We start from the raw sequence: 24,286 nt of genomic DNA on the forward strand, positions 1-24,286 counted from the left end.
CCCACGCGGGTGATCTTCTCATTCTTGTTGAGGGGAACAGTCGACTTGAGCTCGAGCAGCAGGGTACTGAGTACAAGCGCATCGTTAACGCGTGGTCTCTTAAAGTCGGTGTCGCGGTCTCAATGAATAAAACCGTCGCGGTGATACTGAAAGGCTGCCTACGTCGTCGGCCCCTGGTTAAACTGAATGAAGTTTCATTGAAATACCGGCAGAAAGTGACATACTTGGAAGTCACGATCGCGGAACGCATGTCCTCGGGACCGCACCTGCGCTTGTATGAGTTTCTCTTCTCGCGGAACCTTGCCTCCAGTTAGAGTTGTGTTCTGTGTGGGGCAGATACAGAGGATTGGTTCCACCTCCTCTGTGTCTGTCAAGCGTACTGTGACATCTGACAATATTGGAACGTGTGAAGCATGATTCGTAGCCGGGTCTGCTAACCTCTTGCCAGGAACCAGCTCACCCACTCTATATAGACGACATGGGCGTTCACGTGGTGAACGTTATCTTTGATTTGAGCCACTGCCTTGCTAATAGTGATACACTTCAATGCGCTAAAGTTTTCGCGTGTGCTGCTTTCCAACGAAGGAAGGAGTTCCTCGCTGCTTCACCTGCAATATGATGGGCGAATGGCCTTAGTGGCCGTGGTGGACAGCCACCAGTTCTGTGTATTTTGTGTTAGTGTTATCTTGTGACGTCTTTTGTATTCTATTGTACGCAGAGCGCGCTTCAGGCTACTTCTAGTTAACCCGTTGGGCAGTGCCGTCCCCACGTACTCGAGGAGAGCGATCAGACTTGAGTCTGCAAGGGACTCATCTGAAGTGACTCTTGCCACGAAGCTTCACCGGAGGTTATCTGGTAGCATGGGAACCGGGGTGGCCATCTGAGAATATATTTTCCAGGAGCATTGGAGGCATTGATCTCGGCCCGGTTATTTGCGGTTGGCCCCCTTGTGGGAGTTCATGGTGTTTGCGGTTATGCCTACATTGCGGGCAGAGCTCCTTGGAGCTCAAGCGTGGAGTTACGCTGTACAACTCGCGTGCCGTACCCCTTAGTTGCAGCAAAGGTGTTAGATAGGTCTTACATCCACTAGTATGAATGCTGAGCCTGTACTCAGTATAAATCAGTACCGCGGTGCCAGTCACGTTGAGGCGCTGATTGTGGTCTCAAAATCAATCCGTGTCCTAAGAGGACCGTGGGATTATGCCTACACGGCAGGTATTTACGTTAAACTCCCAGGACCCTCCTGTACTTGCGCCGGACACTCACGATATACCTCCTTGCCAGGAGCGTCAGTCCACACCTTTACGCCGTATAGCAGGACAGGCTGTCTGTGTCTAGCGTGTCGTCCGTTTTTTCCCAGCGCAAAGTTGAAACCATGAGCAGTCGTCCATCCGCTTACCCATTGCATCAATAAGCCGAGCATATTCTGCGCCTGTTCGTCAGTTCATCCAGTAATAAGCGCCGCATCTCCATCTGCATAACCGACCAGGCGCGACTCTTCTGGTGTTTCGAGTTTAAGTAGACTATCATGCAGAGCGTTCCAGAGGTCCTGCTCTAAGATGGATCCTTGTGCTACTCCCAACGTGACCTCCAGTCTCCTCTGACCTACTAGCGTTTCATAGAGCAGGAAACGGCTCCTCAGATAGTTCCTCAATATCCGTAAGACATAGTTCGGCACGTGTTATTGTCTAATGTGCCTAGAATGTATTTCCATCTTACGGAATTAAAGGGGTTTCTGACGTCAAGCGTTACGAGGAGCACCACCTATTTAGTTCGGCGGCTATGTGCCTCAGCTCGACGAACTGCATCCACGACTTGCATAACAGCATCAATTGTGGACCTCCCTTCTCTAAAACCAAAGTGCCGGGGAGATAAGCATCCCGCAACACGTATCGCTTCAGCGAGTCTCTTTCGGATAAGCTTTCCGAGCACTTTCCCAGCAGTGTTAAGTAGGCAAAGTGGGCGATATGAAGACGGCAACTCAGGGTCGTCGTTCCCTTTACTGATCAGCGCAAGCCTCGCCACCTTCCAACGGGAGGGAAAATGCCCTCTTTCAGACAAGCGTTAAATGCTCTGATCAGTTGGTCTGGCCGGTGTTGGAATACCAGTTTGTACACCTCTCCTGGAATACCATTGGGACCTGGCACCTTCTTTCTTTTCATGGAAAGGAGTATCTGTTCTAACTCTTTTATAGAGAAAAGTGGAGAGTCCTCGGCGTTCTCCGCGTCGACGACATTATTCCGTATGGGGTGCTCAAGAAATAGTGCCCGTACAGTGCGGTTCATTGTCTTAAGTGAACAGGGTTCCCATGGAGCCCCGATTGTTTCAGGTTACCAGTTTGTAACCGAGCCCCCACTGGTTCCCATTCACCTCGTCCAGCAGACCCTGTTAACAACGGGCTTTGCTCCCATTTACTGCGCTGCGGAGTTTCCTTTTGGCTGATCTGTTCTCTATCATTATAATTCATGCCGCCTTCCAGTAGTTTAGACGTTGCGTTGAGCGGCGGAGGTGTGACACTACTTGCAGAACTCTGCAATTTCCGCCGTCCATCAATACATAAAAGGTTTTCCACGTCTCGATGCCCTCCTAGGCATGAAAGCTACGCAGGCCGTCGTTATCAGGTTCATAACTGAATTTAGGACAATTTAAGCTGCAACGCCACCACCCCCACAACTGCCCCCCAGGGCGGCCCCACCAAGAGTTTCAACAAACCTCCCTGTGTTCACCTTTGCAATATTCTATGCACAAGAAAAGCGCCGGGGAGGCGTACATCGAGAGTTTGTGTCAACTACTTCGAAGGCATTATATTGATGGTCGCTTGCGAGAAGACCTCCAAAACTCGCCATCTGTCCACCAGCGGTACCAGTGACTTCGAAGCGGAGGTTACGTCTGGAATGGTTCCTTCGCAGCCTGGGCGCCGGAACATTGGCGTGGATCCTATGTTTAGAACTACCATTCTTATTCTCGCCGCCATTTCGAGAATTCGTTTACCTCTGCAGTCTGTGTGAGGCATGCCCCGTTCAACTGTCCTGGTATTCAAGGCACCCTGAACCGGATCCGCACATCTGTGCCTAAGATAGCGTCCTCCAAAGCATCAAGCCTGCATCGAAAGTCCGGCATGGTCTCATTGGGCGTAAGTTAGACACTGAAAAACGTCCCTCGGCGGGAGGGTACCGTGCCGAACCCATACGGCAGCGGTACCTGATATGTCAAGGTACCATGAAACTGGGTCCTTGTTTCGGTACTGCTGCCTGAGGAGCACTAAATCAGCTTTGGTCTCCGCAGCGAACTGCGCTAGCAACTTGTGAGCGGTGGCACTCTAGTGTATATTGATTTGTAGGATGCGAATCATGTTGACCGCGCTCTTTCCAGTTCTGCTCTGAAGACTGGACACAATAATTGTTGGGGACCAGTGATAATCGTACCGATTGCTCTTTAAGGGCAGCTAAGAGGTTCGATTAATTTTCAGCGGCATGTTATCGTAAGTAGTGGATTTCAGAAACTCCAAATCGCACTCTACCGCCCCGTGATGTGATGCTTAAGAATGGACGTAAAGTTTTCCCTGATTGTCGTATATGGCCACTTAAAGGAGCAGAAAAGTGGCTAGTAAACTGCAAATTTTAAACCTCACCGCTACGACCTTTTACCATCGAAAACGGACTACGATTAGTTTCTGGAATGCATGCAGGCTCCTTGACAACGGTAGCCAAAGTTCTCAGAATGTTCGTTTTCTCCAACATAGCTGGACATTCTGAAGCTAAATGATGGGACTCTCGAGCATTCTCCTTCACCTTTTACCACACTTTCGTACTCTGGAAAACCAAGTGGTAACAGGTGCTACTTGATTTGGGAGCCGGTTTCTAACAGACTAACGACTGCAAGATCTGCTTATGGTTAAGGAGCATCGTAATTATACAGGACTATACACCAACGGAGACTGACGACATAGCGAAGAAGAATGCTTTCTGCTATTAAGGATTCCAATAGTGGAGACCATATTCTCTAAGGCTTAGTACACGTTGTGCTTTAAACTGGGTGAAAGGTAACTCCCTGGGATCAGACCTCTATTCCTTATGAGTCTTGACCAAGTTACTCATCCTATTCAGGCCTTCCTTTCCCAACTTGCCATTTATTGACCTTCCTGTGAGGGTCTTTGGCAGTGTCAGTTACTTCAGAGTTGACGAGCTTCATCTGAATAGGATTGTGGCGCAGCGGGGTTCGAAATAAATTTGGAATGTTGTTAATGCGACTGACAGATGCCACCACCAGTGTTCTCCGTGGCGTAATAGGCCTTGACAACTAATTCGTAAAAAAATAATTGAATATGTTTATAGAGTTGCTAGCGAACGAACGACCGGCCTGGTCGTATTATTAAATTGGAATAAAATTCCTGATTGTTGGAACGAGGAGAAAAGGCAGGTTTTTGCAATTGCGACGAGTGTACCCTGGCAGAGCGAGGCAGCGGTACAGCTGCGTTCTCGCCGCATCTAGCACCGTTGACCTTAGCTATTGTCACCTCTCTGGACAACAACGACGCGGCAGGCCCATCGGACCCTCAGGTGACCGCCCTCACTGTGCGCGTTCCTACTTTTTGGCAAAGGAACCCGGAGCTGTGGTTCGTCCATCTAGAGGCGCAATTCCAGATGTTCGGAATCATAGCGGACGCGACCAAGTTTAACCACGCCATTATAGGCCTGGATGAGGAGGCATTGTTAAAACAGCCGCCTACAATGTACTCAAAGCTAATTAAGCGCCTGTCGGTAAGTGAGTCAGCTAAGCTGGATCACTTGCTGGCAAGTTTGACGTTGGGCGATCGAGCTCCCAGCCAATTGCTTCGCGAAATGAGGCAACTGGGTGGGAGCAAGATCGAAGACGACTTGACGAAGTTGCTTTGGCTGCGACGACTTCCGGAGAGCATCCAGGGGGTCCTGGCGTGCGTCTTCGGTTCGGTCATGGAATATTTCTCCCTGTCGCCCAGCTGGATTAAATGCAGTGGGTGTTATCGTTTTTGTCGTCCAGCTCTCAGCTTCTGCTTTCAGCTCATCTTTATTCGGATTAGCTACTGGCGATGCTAAGGTGATACTTCCTCCTTCTTCAAATTTAAATCACTTATAGCATAAGACACAACGGTGGCCAAGGTGTGAGACACTGTGACCGAGGTAAGTCGACCATCGGGAGCTTGCTTGCTCACTCGCCTATACTGTAAGTTTACTCCTCCTCTCGGTGGTCTTACGTTCTTCCGTTATAGAGATGAACAGACATTTTTCCATGCGCAGTCTAAAAGGAAAATACATTCGCCCATATTTACATATCAATAGGTATGCGTCTATTCGTCAAGTGGTAGCTCCTCACCGGGGCCAGATTCTACCCTAGCCTGGTCTTCAGAAGGAAGTCTACTAGGAGATTCCAAATTGTCGGGGGTTATCTCTAAGGTCATATTCGTGTTATGCTGAAACTTTCTTCCTTGGAAAGGAAGAGTTTTGCTAGACTTCGAGGATTCTCTTACTTGCTTGTCTTCTGTGATAGTCAAGCGCCATAAGAGACCATCTCCTCGGCTATTTAACCATTTATTTAATGCACCTATAAAAGTGACACTGCGTCCAGATAAGCGTCCAATCGGCAGACACACTCTAAATCCAATCGCTATAAACTTTAATTACGCCATAAATGACCAATAACGATTAGACTTTCATAACGAGAGTACTTGAAGATTTTGAATGCATCACAAGAGTCGTTGCAAGGAGGCCTCATGAGCTCAAGTTGTTGTCATGCTCGCCTACACACTTCAGTCCATCTTCCAAACAATTCAATGCAGCCACGTTATAATTTAAGAGGTCGGTTTTTAATTTCATTGGCCGCAGGGCAATTGCACTTCCACTTGTGGACAATGATGCAGTCAGTCAGTGACACTGCAATGATGCAATGTAGTGTTGTCGGATCTTTGCAATTGGCAGATGCATCCAGGGAGATACTAGAATCTTTTCATTCGAATTCCGGATAGAATGTCAAAGCGGGGATGAAAAATGACATTTAGGTCCGTTGCACGCAGGTACTACCAAGGGGGAAAATTACTTCTTATTCTGATGCAAAGGACTATTTTGACGAGACACTCTGGTAATCCGCTCATGACTCTGATGATACAATATTACGGAATGCTTATTCCGACCGAGTGATCTTATGTGTCTTAATCACTTAACTAAAGAAGGCACAGATAAATAATGAGAAATTTGCATTATATCGTGACGGCGGTCATGAGTGCATCTTTTCTGTTGTATTGCTCAAAAAAAAAGGTCACAAAAAATCTGCCTCCGTGAAGTATCTTTTAGTAGGTCAATACTCTGACCGGTGAGGAGATTGACTCGCCTGAATCGACCAGTCTCGACCGATGCATCCCGTCCAGCGAAACCACACAAGACTCGTGTGTTTGCCAAGCATTTGTTTGTCTGTCCGTCTGTCACTGTTCATAGTATCCATTCGAATCGTGTCCGTGCGAAGAAGATATTAAGGAATAGATAGCACATCGTGGATGACCGCTCCAACTGTGCTCCTCGACACTTATAAATGGGATTAATGCGGTCTTATCGCAGCCGGGATCAGTAATTTCCATTAAGGTAATTTTTTGAAATTCCAGAAGCATAGTCTCATGGGCCATGTACCAGCACGATGAGGAAGGTGCTAATCGAGCATTGACTTTAACACCTTGTGCAGGTAATTGCCGTAGACAACAGCCAGATGCATCGGCCTCCGACACGTGCAGTTCATGGAATCAGCATGGAAAGATATTATGATTGAGCATTGGTCATTAGGAGATACACACTTCGCTTATTAGGAGGAATATTTTCAAAACTTGTTGCTTTACCGGTCGACAGGTTGTAATTAAGAAAAATTTTAAGTTTCAGGTGAGTGATTAATTACAGAAAAGTTGTTCCGATATTTCAGGCTGTTATGTGGCAATGGATATTGGACAATAACTTTCACCCAGAAATTTATGTAGCATCGAATTGCCTGAACTTTGTGAACACGAAAGAAGCTTAAGTCCATTTGGAACCCGCAATATTTAAAAGATATTTCAACGAGGAGTAACTAGAGCGCTCCTCGGAAAGCTCACCACTTTAAACCCGGTGAAATGCAGTCTAAACCAGTTAAGAACTCATTGAAATCATTGGCATTTTTGTTTTTGAAAAGGCGAATGCATGCTGCAACCTGCAGACGACCTACCTCCAAGTGCTCCATTTAAAATGCATTTTGTTAATTTCAGAGCGATGCAACGTTTTATTAATGTTCTTTGAATTTTTCCACAGAAGTATCTTAAATACCTTAAATTTCGGGGTAGAATTCTTTGAAAAGTTCACTGGAGGTTAAGTTGAAGGTAACTACTCTTGTTGCTGTGGCAGCCGAGACAGATTAAAACGGCAGATAGCCACAATGTCCATAGTTTCTTTGTATCTTTTGCTCCTTGGTTTCGGTTAAGAAGTTTGGAAATTTAGTCCGAACCCTAAATCTGTTTTTCTTGTTTTCCACTTCAGAAGATCTCATTCTACCTGACCGGGCTGTTTATAAAGTATACGACGCTTATCCCAGACGTCAAATATTATCTGGAAATGCTGATACGAACAGGGAATATAATGGGCTCATAATAAACGCCATTTAAATTAGTCTGGTCTCTCAATCCTTTTGCCTTTTGATAAATTCAAATGAGAGTGTTATAAGCGCTGGATGAAGGGGGTTCGTGTCTGACTTTCTTATAAGGATGGTCTGGTTCCCTGTAATTAAGTGAAGTCAACTCATTATGTGAGCCAGAGACAGTCGGACTGGATTCGCGAATAAAGTATCTAAAATTTATATCAGATCGTTCCAGTCATTTATTTCCATTCATTTTGGATTGGCGTTTTTGTTTCAGGCGAAAATGACGCAGTTTGAAAAGCATGATAACAAATGTTCCTGGGAAAGGATAATGTTCTCTTCCCAGAGGGGGACAGTTAATATTATTATCCGCAGTTTTCGGAATTCAATAATGTGGCCTCAAGCATTTTGGATTTCGAATAATTGTTTTGCGTATGATATAAAAAAATATTTAATAACAAATTAAATATCTCAAGCTGAGAGAAAATTTTAAGGTAAATTAGGTTCGCTTAATTTAGAGACAAATCCTCTTTAATTGCTACGAGAAAAAAAAAGAATTAATTCCTTCTGAACCCTAGTTTGCTGACCTTTCCGCCTTAGGCGCAGGCATGGACATTGAAGGTGCCTTCAATTATGCTTCATTCGTGGCACTTTGTAATGCGGCAAGACTGCATGGAATCGAACCTCTGTTGATCAGTTGGATCCTTCACATGCTAGAGTGGAGGAAAATTCACATATTGATCGGCCAGGAGTCTATGGAGGCAGGATGCCTTCGGGACTGCCTGCAGAGAAGGGTTCTCTGTCCTCTGTTATGGCTCCTAGTAACGCCTACCTTGCTGTGGCATTTGCGGACGATCTAACCGTAATAAGCCGTAATTTGCGGACACAGTATATGACCGCTTGATTGCAACTCTGCATGAAATCCACCATCCAATGGACTCACGGTGAACGTTAGGAAGAGTGGACTGGTTATGTTCACTAGGAATGCCAGGTGGGGCAGGTATACGCTTCCCACCTTAGCAGGGGCGAAAATCAGCTGGCACTAACAGTCAAGTATTTAGGAATACATTTCGACTCCAAGTTAACGTGAAAGCACCACATCCAGGAACAATATCAGAAATCCTGCAGGTAGCTCTGGCGCTGTAGGACTGCGATAGGTAAGACCTGGGGCTTTCTCCAAAACGGATACATTGGATGTTTCTATAATAAAACCAATTTTGATGTATGTGTGGCGCGGCAGGATCCGCAGCATTTGAAATTTATTTCGAATGTTGCGGGTGCAACTTTAGAACTCGCCACGGGAGTGGAAGATTAGCGGTGAGAAAGTGCCGTTGGTTGGGACAGAAAAGACCGCATGGAAATAAACCGGTCTCTTCTGTCTCCAACCGCGGCGGTGAACACAACTGAATTCTTACCAAGTCAGCCTCGCGTTTCTCCCTAGAAGGCAGGCCGTTCACAGTGTTCACGGACCATAAGCCCCTCACATATGCTTTGAAACAAAAGCCCGACAAAGCGTCCCCTCGTCAGCTTCGACACCTGAGCGTCATAAGCCAGTTTACGTAAGACATCCAGCACGTGTCCGGCAAGGACAACATAGTTGCTGACGCTTTGTCTCGTGTCTCCGAGGTTAAAATCCCCGCCTCACTCGATTTCTCGGCTATTGCCAAGGCGCAGGAAAATGACGCAGCACTTCAGAGCCTCAAATCCAACCCCAAATACAAATTTAAGGAGTTGCCCATCTTCGGCTCAAACCTCTCGCTCTGCTGTGAAGACTCGGAAAAGGGACCTCGGCCATACATTCCGGCCACATTTCGCAAGGAAGTGTTCCACGCAGTTCACGACTTGGCGCATCCCGGCATCAGGACAACAAATCGGTTAGTCATCGGAAAATACTTCTGGCCCTCTATGAATAAGGATATCAATTCCTGGGCCAGAGAGTGCATCGCATGCCAGAAGTGTAAAGTCACCAGGTATGTAAGGAAAGAAGTGGGCTCATTCCCCCGCACTACCAAGCGTTTCCACACGATACACCTCGACATAATAGGGCCTTTGCGAGACTCATACGGTTACAGGTATTGCCTCACAATCATCGACAGGTTCACGCGGTGGCCTGAGGCAATACCTCTGAAAGACATTACGGCGCAATCTTGTGCCGAAGCCCTCTGCCGAGAGTTGATACCTCGCTTTGGCGTCCCTGCAGTGGTAATCACTGACCAGGGAATGCAATTTGTATCCACCCTTTTCTCGGAGTAAGGCAAACTCCTGGGTTTTAAACGCCAGCGGACTATTGCATACCACCCGCAATCCAATGGGATGCTAGAACGTTGGCACCGGACGCTGAAAGCCGCCATTATGGCACGCGACGATCCGTCCTGGACTCAAGTCTTGCCTCTCGTCCTACTCGGCCTACGTACAACCCGCCGAGAGGAATTTGCTGCCAGCCCCGCGGAGCTGGTATACGGGGAGAACCCAAGACTCCCAAGCGATCCGGTTTTCGACAAGAGATCGGGTCTCATGGAGTCGGGGTTGGTGCGTCTGCTGAGGAACAATCTCCGACGCATCAAAGCGCCACCACCCACTCGACACTCGCCCATACCTGCTTGTTCGCCCAAGGAACTGGACACATGCACGCACGTGCTGATCAGGACGGATGCCGTCCGGAAGCCGCTGCAGCCTCCATATGAGGGCCCGTACCGCGTTCTCGGGGAGGGGAGAACATTTCTTCCAGCTCGAGATCGGCGGACGCAAAAAGGCGATCTCTTTGTCCAGATTGAAACCCGTGTGCGCCCCGAAGCAGCGTCGTGTCCGCTTTGTGGATTAACGGAGAACGGAGTTCCGGGATCAGTCGCCGAAACCCCCCTAGGTTTCATCTGGGGGCGGAGTGATGTGGCGCGGCAGGATCCATAGCATTTGAAATTTATTTCGAATGTTGCGGGTGCAGACGGGTAGATGGCGCGGAACTCTCCACTCTCCACTCATTTTAGAACTCGCCACGGGAGTGGAAGATTAGCGGTGAGAAAGTGCCGTTGGTTGGGACAGAAAAGACCGCATGGAAATAAGCTGGTCTTTTCTGTCTCCAACCGCGGCGGTGAACACAACTGAATTCATACCAAGTCAGCCTCGCTTACGTTTAAAATATGTTTTAATTTTTGTTTTTATTTCTAAAACGTAAATGTTCAGATAAAGTGAATTAAAATTTATGGATTTTGTTCTCTCATTTAATTCTTTCATGGATTAAGACTAAAATTTGGAGAAGCTTTATTTCGTTTTGAAACAATCGTTAAATATGCATGTATCGCCTAGTGGCCGAGACTGAACTTTGCTAACACCAGGAAGTTACTGGCACAGATCTACAGGCTTAGGTGCCTAGGTATTACTGGAGCAATGATTACCACGCCGACTGCGGCACTTGAACTTGTCCTAAATCTACCCCCATTTACTTGGAGGTGAAACGGAAAGCAGCCAACGACGCATGTAGACTTGATACCACTGGAGCTTAGAAAGATGGCAATCATACGTTCATGCGTCTATCTGAAAATTCCTTGGCAGACATCTAGTAGCTCATATGGTTTCCAGATTTGTCTTTGAAAAAAGATATACTGTCGTAATTACCAAAAGAGACAAATGGTCGATAAATGGCCATGAGTCTATTCAGATTACAAACTTAATAATCTTAACCGACGGGACGGGACAGTCATGGAAAGCGGACCGGGCGCAGGAGTATTCTCGGAGAATCCGACTATGGAACTGGCCTAATCCCGCGGAAAAATGACGAATCGTGGTCGCATCATTCGAATCTGTTCCGAAAGTCGGGCGGCATTATCAGCACTAAACAGCAACGACATATCAAGCCAATTAGTATGGAGTTATCATCAGGTGCTACGGATACTTGGCCGACTGAACGAAACATTCCTGGTGTGGGTACCGAGGCTCTCAAAAATCGCTGGTAATGAGGTGGCCGACAGACTGGCTCGCTGAGAATATGGATTCACAATGGTGGGGCCAGAACCGAGTTTTGGCTTCCGGCCATCCGCTGTCAAATCCACTCTAAGGGTGAAATTACAAGAATTCACTCAGCCGAGTGGAGAAATTTGAACTCTTGCCGGCAGACGAAAATCCTTGTGAAAGAAACTGCTGTCGCCAGGGTGGCATTTTTGTTGTCCGTTAAGAAGTAGGACATGAAAACCCTTCTAGGGCTTTTAACGACGCACTGCTCCTTAGACTACCATATGGAAAAGATTGGGGTGGTGGTTTCGACTTCGTGTCGCCAATGTCAGGAAGAGGAGGAGACGGCCATGCACTTTATAAGCAGCTGCTCGGCCTCCTCAGACCTCAGTCGAAGACAGTTTGGTAAGATTTTCTTCAATGAAGAATCTGCACACTCTCTGCCTATGGAGGAAGTTCTCAGATTCGCTAAAGCCTGCGAACGCCATAGGCGGGAAACCGTTGATTAGGCGAGTTACAGAGATAGTACAATGGGCTTAACAATGGCCTGAGTGCTCGGAGTTACGACTCCCCCCAGTAAACTCAACTAAATTAACCAAGACCTATATTACTGCAAAATTCATCGAATCTAAGATGAACTTAAGTAGGGCACACAATTAATTTTCAAAAATTAATAATATACTGTTAGTAACTTTATTTGAACAGATATCGCAATGGAGAGTATTTCGGAGCCTGCATACCATCCGCGCAGACCACTTTAATTTTCTTTCAGATTTTTCGATTGGGTAGCTTCTAAGAACGGGTCCTCGAAGTAATTGTCCTTCAACAATCCTTCCCTTTGCAGCAAATGTCAAAATTAATATCTCCTTCGAAAAGTATGTCGAAGTCTTTCATTTCATGCCCCCACACACAATTTTTTATTCGGTGGAAAAAAAAGTGCACCCCCCTTTTAGGCCCCCCTGACTATGAGCAGCCTGCAGGTATGCTGCGTTCCTCTTACGTTCGGTGTCATCCTTGGCGGAGCCATACTAGTGGTGGATGTTTTTTTGCACGTATGCTCTATGTGCTGCTTAAAATTGAGTTTTTAGCCTAACATCACGGCAAGGATGAGGACCGCTTCCGTCTTTTCCACCGCGAGTGCCAGTCCAGCACTCTTTAACCAAGCCTTAACAACACTGATTGCTTCGCTTGAGTACAACTCAGTATCCTCGAGATGCTTTTCCACCACACCCAGTATTATATCGTCGGCGATCCGGAACCCAATGGTTAAATACATCATTATATATGATGTTCCACAGTAGTGGGCCCAATACAGAGCCCTGTGGGACACCCGCGGAGACAATGTACTCCTTGGGTCCTTCATGGTATTATACCAGATTGTCCGCTCCTACAAGTAGCCTTCGATAATAACGGCGAGGTAAGTGGGAACACCAATCGTCGCCAGAGACTTTCATATAAGGTTCCAATTGGCCGAGTTGAATGCATTCCTTACATCCAGGGTCACCACCACACAATATTTGCTGGTACAACCCCTTCCGTGAATTGCATTTTGGCCAAGCCGATCGACGCATCATATGCTTTAGAGATGCTTCGTGTCACATGGAGAACTCTATCCACCTCCTGCTTTGCTAGGAAGGACTAACCATACCCCCATGAATGTTTGCTCATCCATCGCTTTTGCAGGCCATCCTGGTTCCCTTGAATTTCCATCCTGGTTCAGAACATGTCCCGTTCCAGGGCAGATCTACAATTGAACCAGATCTTCCTTTCCGATAAGTGTTTACATCACCCTCGTTGGTTAGAACTACATCCAATTGGGCGAATGCTTTTAATAAACACCGTCCCCTTGCGTAAGTCTCTTTGCTGCCCCACTCGATGGCCGACGCATTAAAGTCACCAAGTGTCACCTTTGGACATCGTCCCCTTGCGTCATGAACAAGATCGTCTAACAGGTATTCAAACTCAGGCTCGGTGGGGCGTAGCAGCTGTATACGAATATACCGCTTATTTTTGCCCACACAATGCCACTAGCCGGCCGATCCATGCTATATTGTATGGCTTGACGACCGCACGCCATCCTGGCGCTCTACCGGTCAAATCTGTGACCCATATACCACTGTCAAGATTTCTGTACGGTTCACAAATTATAGCAATCTCCATCGCGGATTCGTGAGTGGTCTGCGCAAGCAAATCTTGTGCGACCCTGCAATGATTGAGATATTAACCTCATTTTTTCACTACAGTTAACAGTCCTAAATTCCAAGGATTTACGACTTCCGGCAAAATGACGGTTATCCTGTCCCTACTTCCCTTCGCACAGAATGTATTTGGGGTCTCTATTACACTCCTTGGCAATATGTATTTTTTCCTCACACCATCGACATCGATCAGACATTAGGCATTTGAAGCACTCCTTTAAAGAGATATGTTCCCTTGGTTGGCAAACAACCCATCTAATCTGCACCTTTCCCACGGCCAACAACTTCTGCGCTGACTCCACTGGTAGTCGAATTACTTCGTTAGAGTACCGCCATAAGTTTTCTTAGGCTCACGATAGATTCTTCGCTGAATTTTTCCAACTTGAATTGTTGCTTCAAAGCAGTGCAGATCTCTCCTCTGGATGTTGCCTCATCGAGATCCTTCCACTGTATATAGTCTTATGTTTTCGGAATCGAACCGCGACATTCTCCCCAAGTGAGTTTATAAATTGGTTACGAAAGCCGTCAGTTTTTCCCACGCTGGATTATTTCAGCTCAAACATGGGATCCCTTTCTGGGACCTCCGGATTTTGCTGACATTTCCGGCTATGTCTTTTAGGTCGGGGTCAGATTTCACCTTTTTCAGTATCTCCGCATATGTTAGATGTCTTTTGCTGGAAATCACAATTGCCTCCGGGCGAATTCGCATCTTTGGTTTGTTGGTCTTCTTTTTCTTCACCACCTTAGTCCAACCACCGCTCTTATTTTCCTTCAGTTTCGCTTCGCTAGCCAGCACTCCTACTTTGGGCCCTTCAGAACTTTTAGTTCCGTTTGTTGGACTGGTCAAGACCCCTTTTTAAGGTTTTGTGTAAACACAAAACCTTATTAAAATCGTCTGTCTGTCTGTCTGTCTGTCCGTCTTTTTTTTTTTTTTTTGAGGAGGTGGAAATCTTCAAAAGACACTGGCCTGGACACGCCAGCGTGTAGGATTCTTACCCACTAAAACCACCCCCGACTCCCTCCAAGCCCCGTGGAACCACCGTATGGTGTTACATCACAGGGCGGAGTCAGCTCATTTTAGCTTCGTCCCCTTTCGTCTCTACGCGGCGTACGTAACCGCGCTTTTCTGATCTCCTCTGCCTTTCGCAGTTTGCTCTGGATAGATACGACCATGGAGTTGATCGCATCCCAGTCTTCCTGACATGTTAGCATTCTTCGCATCAGATTCTCTGGCACAAGCACCTCTCCTAGAGTCTCCTCTAGGCTCTTCCTTTCCTCCACAAACCTTGGGGTGAGGTATCCAGTTTAAACCTGAACAGGTACTGGCGATATCCTCCATGCCCCGTGAGAAACTGAGTAAGATTATAATTAATCTCACCGTGCCGTCTCTCCAACCACTCCCCGATGGCAGGGATGAGCCTGTGTGTCCACCGACCCTTTCCCGAGCGTTCCCAACGCTCTTGCCATCTATTTAACGATCTCTCCCTTTCGGCGTTCTTCGTCTGCGATAAAGGAGAGATAGACTTCGCATTATATATATTCGTCATCTCGTCTGCCAAGATGTCAATCGGCATCATTCCAGAAATGACGAATGATGCATCATCTGAGACAGTCCTGAATACCGAGCACACTCTTAGAGCTGTTCTTCTGTAGACTGAACTCAGTTTGTTACCGTTAAATGTAACCTGCAATGCCTTTTCCCAAACTGGAGCTGCATAGAGCAGGATCGAACTCACTACCCTAGCTATAAGCAACCTGGAAGCATGCCGTGGCCCTCCCACGTTCGGCATCATTCTTGCCAGGGCTACACTCGCAGTGGATGCTTTGTCATAGACATACTGCACATGTGCTTTATAGCTAAGCTTCCCATCTATCATCACTCCCAAGTATTTGATCGCAGGCTTAGAAGTGATGATATGATCCCCAATTTGAATACGGGCAAAATTTCTTTTACGGCGCCTGGTGATAAGAACCGCTTCCGTTTTTTCCTCCGCAAGTGTCAGACCAGAACTCTCAAGCCAACCCTTAATAGCACTGATTGTTTCGCATAAGTATAACTCAGCATCTTCGAGATGCTTTGCGACAACAACCAGCGCTAGATCATCGGCGTAGCCCACCACCGTGGCTTCCTCCGGAAGGGGAAGATTAAGAACATCGTTGTACATGATGTTCCACAGCAGTGGGCCCAGTACGGAGCCCTGTGGGAGACAACGTACTCTTGGGGTCCGTCATCGGTGTCATACCAAAGCCTCCGTTCTTGTAAACAGCTGTTGATAATCTTCGCCAGAGATTCCCGTATTAGGTTCGAATTGGCCGAATTGAATGCATTTCTCACATCCAGGGTCACCACTATGCAATATTTGCTAGTACTGCCCCTTCCGTGGATTGCATTTTCGGCCAAGCCAGTAACCACTTTGATGGCATCTATCTTTGATCTGGCTTTACGGAACCCATACTGCCGATCTGAGAGACTTCCCTGGCTCTCAACAACCGGGAGTAATCTATTATAGATTACCCGCTCTAGCATTTTGCCCACAGTGTCCAAAAGACAAATAGGTCTGTAGGAGGTTGGCTCACCTGGTGGTTTGTCAGCCTTAGGCAGTAGCACCAACTTCTGTCGTTTCCATGATGTAGGAAATATCCCGTCGGACATGCACGCTTCGAACAACTCAGCGAACATGTCCGGTCTGGATTTCACCGCAAGCTTAAGGGCCTTATTCGGGACGCCATCCAGACCCGGAACTTTATTATCTCCTATCCTAGTGCAGATCTCCAGCAGCTCGTCACTGGTGACTGGCGGTATTGCCGTGTCGTTCAGAGGTCGCAGGAAGCTGTCTACGCCCTCCTCTTGCTGAGGGAATAACCCCTGGATGATTTTTAACAAGAGTGTAGGACACGTGATCTGCGGAGATGATCGGCCTCTGAATCGCCCCATCACGATTCTATAGGCGCTCTCCCACGGGTTTACGTCCGCTTCTAAACAGAGCTCCTTAAAGCATTCTCTCTTGCTCCGTTGGATGGCGAGCTTGAGGGTTTTGCGGGCTTCCTTATAGGCGCGCTCTTTTTGCCCTTGGTCGATTCTGCCTACCGCTCTTTGAGCCGCTCTTCTGGCTCGGTGACAGGCTGATCGAAGACTGGCCAGTTCAGCATTCCACCAGTAGTTTGGTCTTCTACTGTCTGTCCGTCTGTCTGTCTGTCTGTCTGTTTCTCTGTCCGTCACAGGCATTTTCCTCGGAGACGGTTATAGAGATTGACACCAAATTTGGTAGAAAGGTGGGAGCTGTGAGCGCTCACGCATACAGTGAATTACATCCTTTTACGTCGAATTTAAGGGGGGTGTACATGCAAAAGGGGGGTGTAAAATTTTTTTTCATCAAATATAGTCATGTGGGGTATCAAATTAAAGGTCTCGATTAGTACTTTTCAAAGCCGATCTTAGTTTTGACATTCGTTGGAAAGGTGGGGAGCGCGGGGGGTTGAAAATGATCACTTCTTTAAGGAGGCCATTCTCAGAAACTACCAAACCGAAAAATCTGAAAAAAATCAGAAGGCTGCCACTATATGGTGCCTGGGCTCCGAAATACCTTCCATGCCGATATCTGTTTAAATAAAGTTAATAATAGTATATTACTACAATTTTTTGTAATTGGCTAGAAACCCCCCTTAAGTTCATCCTAGTACCATGATGTAGGCTATAATATAGAGCATGATCTTACCAAGTTTGGTGGAAATCGCACTATTACTAACAAAGTTGTAATACCTCAAATTTGTTGCTGCTTTGAAAATTGAAGACTATGAATGTCAATATCACCCGAAAGTGGATACTCTCACATAATATATGGATATATTACGTGCTACGTACTAAGAAATACACAAAACCTTTCGTACCTGAAGCGTTTAGCTTCCGGTTTCCTGACTTGTTTCCTTTTGGTGCCTGTTGATTCCCCAAAGCTTCCCTCTCTTTGTCTCGCACTCTCTTACTTGATCGAAGGTTGATGACCTTGTGCTTTGGTGTCACTTGGGTCGCCTGTGACACTGATGGCTCTCACCATGTTATTAATGGCTTCGTGTATGTTATGCTTGTCCTTGATGGATTCGGACAGCTCAGGTATTTTAGTTCCAAGCTGCATAAAAGGTAGTTGTTCTGTGTTAGGGTTCTGTTCTCGGTTAGTCTTGACCAGATTACTCCTTCACCTTTTTCAATTACAAGGCTCCCTTGAGCTTTCTCTTTTACCGGGTTTGGTATTGGAGGAGATCGTACAATTTATGAGCTTCTCCTGAATGGATCTATTTGCTGCTGCAGGAGTACCTTTTGATCAAATCCAATGGGTGTCGAAATTGCCTTTTTTGGCCAGCTATCTTCTTTTAGCCCTCATTCTTTGCCTTTGCAATTGATCCTCTTGGCAGAATAGTGCTTTGTTTGAACACCTCCTTTTCCAAATCTACAACACTTGTAGCGTTAGATGCCATGGTGGCCAAGTTGTCCACCTGCTCTGCGGTCGAGGGATATCGACGGCCGAGAGCCCGCTTACTCACTCCCGCTGCCACAAAATTCCTGGAAATCCAGTTGATATTAGCTTCATTCCTCCTTGAATGCATTACTTTACTTCCATATATAAGCAAGGGATATCGCTGCATTTATCTTCGAACTCATAGACCTGGTGATATCACAGAAATTTCTGGCAACTCCTCAGGAAAAAAAATTCCACAGCTCACCTTGTCTCTTACGCCTGGGGTCAAGAAGATCAACACAGTTGTTCGGGTAATTTATGATTGGAATGCAACGAATTCCTCCCGCAGATGGGGTATCTGATTTATGTTCATTAACAAGCTTTCAGGAAATTATGTGCAAGATCCGTATGGGAACAAACATTTCGAACGTTTAAAATTAATACAACATAAATTGCCTGGCGGCCAGGCTCAAAAATAGAACTCACTCCCACCCCGGGTGAAAAGATGCGGCGCAATGACCATTCAATTAATCATGACACTGGTCGTCCCGCACTCATTCCGCCTGGAAGTTGTTTTCGATTTGGTAAATGAATATTTTTACATCTCATTACGAGCACTCAACACAGACCCCCAGGCCGGGGGTGCAAGGGGGCCAAGTACTGGGCGATATGGAGCGGTGCTTAAAAAATTGCTTTCCTTCGGATGGCCGCTAAAATATTCACCATTCCATCTTTATACAAAGTAGTCGAATTTATCTGTAATAATGTTTTGATAGTCATTATTTCTGGCTTATACGACCGCAAGCTTCCATGTGGCCGGAGGGTTCCGTTCTGCTCAGCTTCCGTTCGTTTTTTTCCTTGGTCAGCCCAGCACCTTTTAAGTAATTAAAACAGTGTTGGCGGATGCCTGAAGTGGGTGGTTCTGAAGAACGAAGGAAATCAAGATTTTCTCGATACTTGCAGACTTTTCCAAGGAACCTGAGAAGTGTTCCATCGGAAACACGTTTTCACCTTGCTGAGCAACCAAAAACCGAGGAGCGAGCTCTATCCTTTCCAGCGCTTGCCAACTTCCGCTGAAATTCGGGGGAAAATTGAGACGCAATCCACATCTGAATCGCTCAGTTTCGAATTTTCCAGCTCCTTCCCAACCTCCATCCAAAAGAAAATTTTCCACCCCGGCTAGAAACACTGACGCCAACGTGAATTCCCACTTTCCGTGTTAACAATTTAATTCAGTGGAATCGACGAAAAGCACTGACCCACTTTGCTATTCACCCAGAAAATTCTGAAAAAGAAAAATGAACTTCATCCAGGCCGGGCAATATATTTCGCGGGGAGGATTATTTCAAGTGCACTCTGCCGGTCGGGCGGTCTCTCGGTTAGTCTATTTTGGCAGCCGAAATTTCGAATTTATGAAGGCATCGCCGAAAAGTCGGCTGGTGCTTGACTTGGCTGCGGTTTACTTCGCCTTTGCATTTTAAAAAGCAGCGAAATCAAAAGCTATTCCGTCTTCCTTCCTCATCCGGATCCCGTTCGTGGATTCACGGAATGGCTGAATGGCATTTAATTCTGTTGTTGATTAAAATGGACCACGTAGATTTCCAATTTTCTCGAGACCATTGCCAGGATGATGTATCGTCTCTGGTACAGTTGCGGAATTTTCAATGAGGACATGCTGTTGACGGCGAGGCTGTCGGAGGATTCGATTTGATTGTGTAATTGTTTCATGAAGATGCATCATTGGGAACGGAAAGGATCATCCATCCAGCAAGGATGAGTATGGATTTCGACCTGTTCCATCTGGTTATTTTCAAATAGTTGACTTCTGACCTATTTACCAAGGAAACGGGGATGATCCCTTACAGTGAAAAGTCAATAGTTTCTGTCTGTCTGCCTACTTTGACTCATCCCCAGTAAGTAGGACATTAATTTGATTAGAACCTTTCCAAATAGGCACGAATTCAAGACAAATAATCACTTTCGAAGTTCTGCTCCAAATAACTGCTCTAAATATATATTTCCATCCATCCCAGAAAGAAGAGTCCTTGAAGAATATAATCATGACTGTATATGTTTAGACTAATTGGGCACGTTTAATGGAGCTTTGGTAACTACAACAGAAGAAATTGAAAATCAATAATGGAAATGCAGTTCGGGTTTGAGAGGCTGAAAGATTGGAAAATCAGAAAAGAAAGTTGGTTTATTTTGGTATAGAGGTGATTGTAGTATATTTTCCTTAGTTCTGTCGCCACCACCACCAGTTCAAAACCGACTTCTGCATCACCTTTGGCAATCCTGATAATAATGGTCGTTTTACTCTAAGAAAAGAGCGGGGGACTTATCTGGCGATTTCGTATGTCCAGAGGGGAGCAATCCTTTAGAATCAGTGGATCATTAAAAAGGATACGAATTCGTAGGCTAGCAACTTGCAAATTTCGAGCGGCAATATAAACTGGGAATAATCGGAGGGAAATTATGGGACTCTGGAGATAAATTCTCTCCGTTTTCCAGTTCCGTGCATGGCTCAGCCTTTATACTGGTAAATACAAGACCCACCTAAAGACTCTACCGAATTAAGGAAAACGGCTGCAGAATTGGACAGCCAACTTCACTTTTGTGCCTGCAGGTGTCTGTCCGTGATGTGAACGTAACCACAACCGCCAGAAATCCTCCTGGGAGATTTGAACTCAGAAAACTATCCCAGTTCCATTGGTACCGAAAGGAGACCAGATGAGGCCCCGTGTAGACAGGGTGCTATATGAATACATCGTTTCTCGATGTCACGACCTTGAGGTTCTCTTTGGCCACTAGGCGTTGATTCGGATGACAGGGTTGCTACACCGTCGGCCTAATCGCTATCTTAGAGTGCCTGCGATATTAAGCATAAGGACGCTTTTTATGAGCAATTACACGCAGGTCAGGAAAGGTTTCCAAAGAGTGACATTGTGATCGTGAATACTGACAACACTTTGATCGGGGGATATGATGATGGAGCATGCTTTTGTGATAATAATAACAAAGGCTAAAGGTTGAAATTGTACCAACTGGTCCTCCATGGGTAGGGCTGATAACCCTACATGATACGAAGTCACAACAAGAGCCTCGGACTGGATAGATTTTACAACAACGAACCCGACAACGAAAAAGAAATAACAATTTGCGCATTTTCCCATGGAAGCTGATACCCTGTCCCAATATAGCAACAGCATTGCTGGAGATGCGTTGGTCAGGGACCGGTTTCCTGGAGAACTGTCGCTACACCATATATTATACCGGCCTTCCAGTAAACCATGTGCTCGGACTAGATTACTTGGTCAACCAAAAAATGAAAACTGCTGTCATCGGCTTTGAAAATATCAGCGAAAGGTTATGCACACTACGCTTAAGAGGCAATTTGAGAAATATAAGCCTCATAAACGTTCACACCCCTACAGACGAGAATGCAGAGTCGAAGAATGATACCTTCTACGAGGCAATTGAGCGGACCGTCGAAGCCTGTCCCCAGTCAAGTAGGGACGGAGCCCCGTATTCAGACGATATGTCGGCTCCAAAAGCTTACATACGGATACCAATGATAACGGACTGCCGATTATTCAGTTAGCAGTATCGCACGAAATGGTTGCTGGAAGTACCTGGTTTGCGCGGACAGCGTTCCACCAACATACGTGGGCCTCTCCAGATAGGACCACCATCAAACAAAATTACCACATGCTGATTAAAGGCCGCCACCTCTCAGCCTTGATGAATCTCAGAAAATATAGGGGGGCCAATAGAGACTCGGACCACTATTTCGTTGGCATAGTGCTCTGAGCTCGAATTACGACACCTCCTACAATCTCCTCTAACAATCAGGTGAAAGTGAATACCGAAGTCATCCACAACACAGCCCCCAGTAACCCCTATAAGGGGGAAATGTATGCCGCAATAACAGCAGTCAACAGAGATCCTGGAGATAAAGCATCGACAAATGATTTTCACAACCACCTGAAGAACGTTGCCACTGATATGGCCACGAAGATACTTGACCCCAGCCGCAAGAAAAGTCGGAGCAGCTGCTCTGACCATGAATGTAAGCTAGCAACGGAACGGAAGAATGCCGCATACTGAGTAATGTTGCATTATCAAAGAACGCGGGCACGCGCAGAGATTTATCACGAACTCCGTCGCGCGGAGAAGCGACTTCACAGACGGAAAGATGAACCCTGGGAAAACCAACAGGTCTGTGAACTAGATAAGTACATGGAGGAACCGCACCAGGCATTGAAAACGCAAGTTTTACCAACAAGTCAGCAGGATGAAGCCTTATACACCTCGATGCTCATCCTACCGAGACAAAGAGGGAAATCTGATATCCGACAGAATGGGCATATTGGAGCGATGGGTTCAGTACTTTGATGAGCTACTGAACAACCAGAACATCGGCGAGTTGGAGGTCCCGCCAACTGACGACAACGGACAAATACTGCCAACACCAAGTTTAGGAGAAACAGTCCATGCAATTCATCGGCTAAAAAATCATAAGTCGCCAGGAGCCGATGGAATTACAGCCGAATTGGTTAAATATGGAGGCGACCAGTTATACCAAGTGGTTCATCAACTTGTGCTCAAGGTATGGGACAACAAATCAATGCCTGACGATTGGCAACGAGGCATTATCTGTCTCATACATAAAAAGGGAGATATGACAAAGTGCAGCAACTATAGAGGTATCACGTTGCTGAGTACCATTTATAAGATATTCTCCTCTATCTTGCTAGGCCGGATAGCCCCATATGCTCAGAACATCATTGGTCCGTACCAAAGAGGCTTCACTCCAGGCAAATCAGCAACAGATCAGATTTTCTCTCTGCAGCAAGCAATGGAAAAACTATTGGAATATGGACACCAGTTGCACCATCTATTCATCGACTTTAAAGCCGCCTATGATAGCATAGCCAGGGTAAAACTATACACGTCCATGAGAGAATTCGGTATCCCGACGAAATTGATAAGACTAACTAGGCTGATCCTGGCCAATATGCGAGGCCAGATAAAAGCAGCAGGATCACTCTCAAGACCATTTGACATCAACAACGGTCTACGAGAAAGGGTTGCCCTATCATGCGTCCTCTTTAAGGTGGCTCCGGAGAAATTGATCCGTGATGCTGAGGTAAAGTCCACCCAACTACTGGCCTATGCTGACGATATCGACATCATGGGAAGAACCACCCGAGACGTACAAACTGTCTTCATCCAGATCGAGCAGGCGACAATTGGCGCGAGATCTTGGGCTGCACATCAATGAAGGCAAGGCAAAATATACGGTGTCAACGTCAGCACCAAAAACCAACCAACTAACAACACCAAACCGCACTGGTGAAGCAGGAGGAATAAAGATACGAAACTACAACTAAGACCGTTGATAATTTCTCCTATCTAGGGTCGAAAATCACCACCGATAACAGCTACGGTGATGAAATCTGCGCACGGTTGTTGGCAGCAAACAGAGCCTATTTCAGCTACAAAAACTGTTCCGCTCGAAACGTTTCACCATAGGATCAAAGATGTTACTGTACAAGACAATGATCTTGTCAATCCTCATGTATTCTTCGGAGACTCGGGTTCTTAGCAAGAAGAATTGCGAACACTTGGCCGCGTCCGAGAGAAGAATCCTCCGAAGAATTTTTCGCCCCCTATTTGAGGATGGACGATTCCGTAGCCTACAAAACGACGAAATCTATGAGCGATACCATGACCGTCTGGTTGTGGATAAAATCCGGCTCAATAGATTACGGTGGGCGGGTCACCTAATTCGTATGGATGAGGATGATCCAGCCCGGAAAGTCTATAAGGGAAATATCTATGGTAGAAAAAGAAGACAAGGCAGACCCTACCTGAGAAGAAACGATGGCGTGGATCAGGACGAGAGACAGCTCTTAGGGATATTGAATTGATGGACTTCGGCGCAAAACCGGGATGTCTGGAGTTCTTATTAAGGCAGGCCTAGACCGGATACCGGTTGTTGCGCCATTGATGATGATGATACTGCTGAAAGTATTTCCGAAGCAAATACTGGCTAGGAACAATAAG

This window comes from Hermetia illucens, chromosome 1 (genome assembly GCF_905115235.1).
Source record: "Hermetia illucens chromosome 1, iHerIll2.2.curated.20191125, whole genome shotgun sequence".
Lineage (NCBI taxonomy): Eukaryota > Metazoa > Arthropoda > Insecta > Diptera > Stratiomyidae > Hermetia > Hermetia illucens.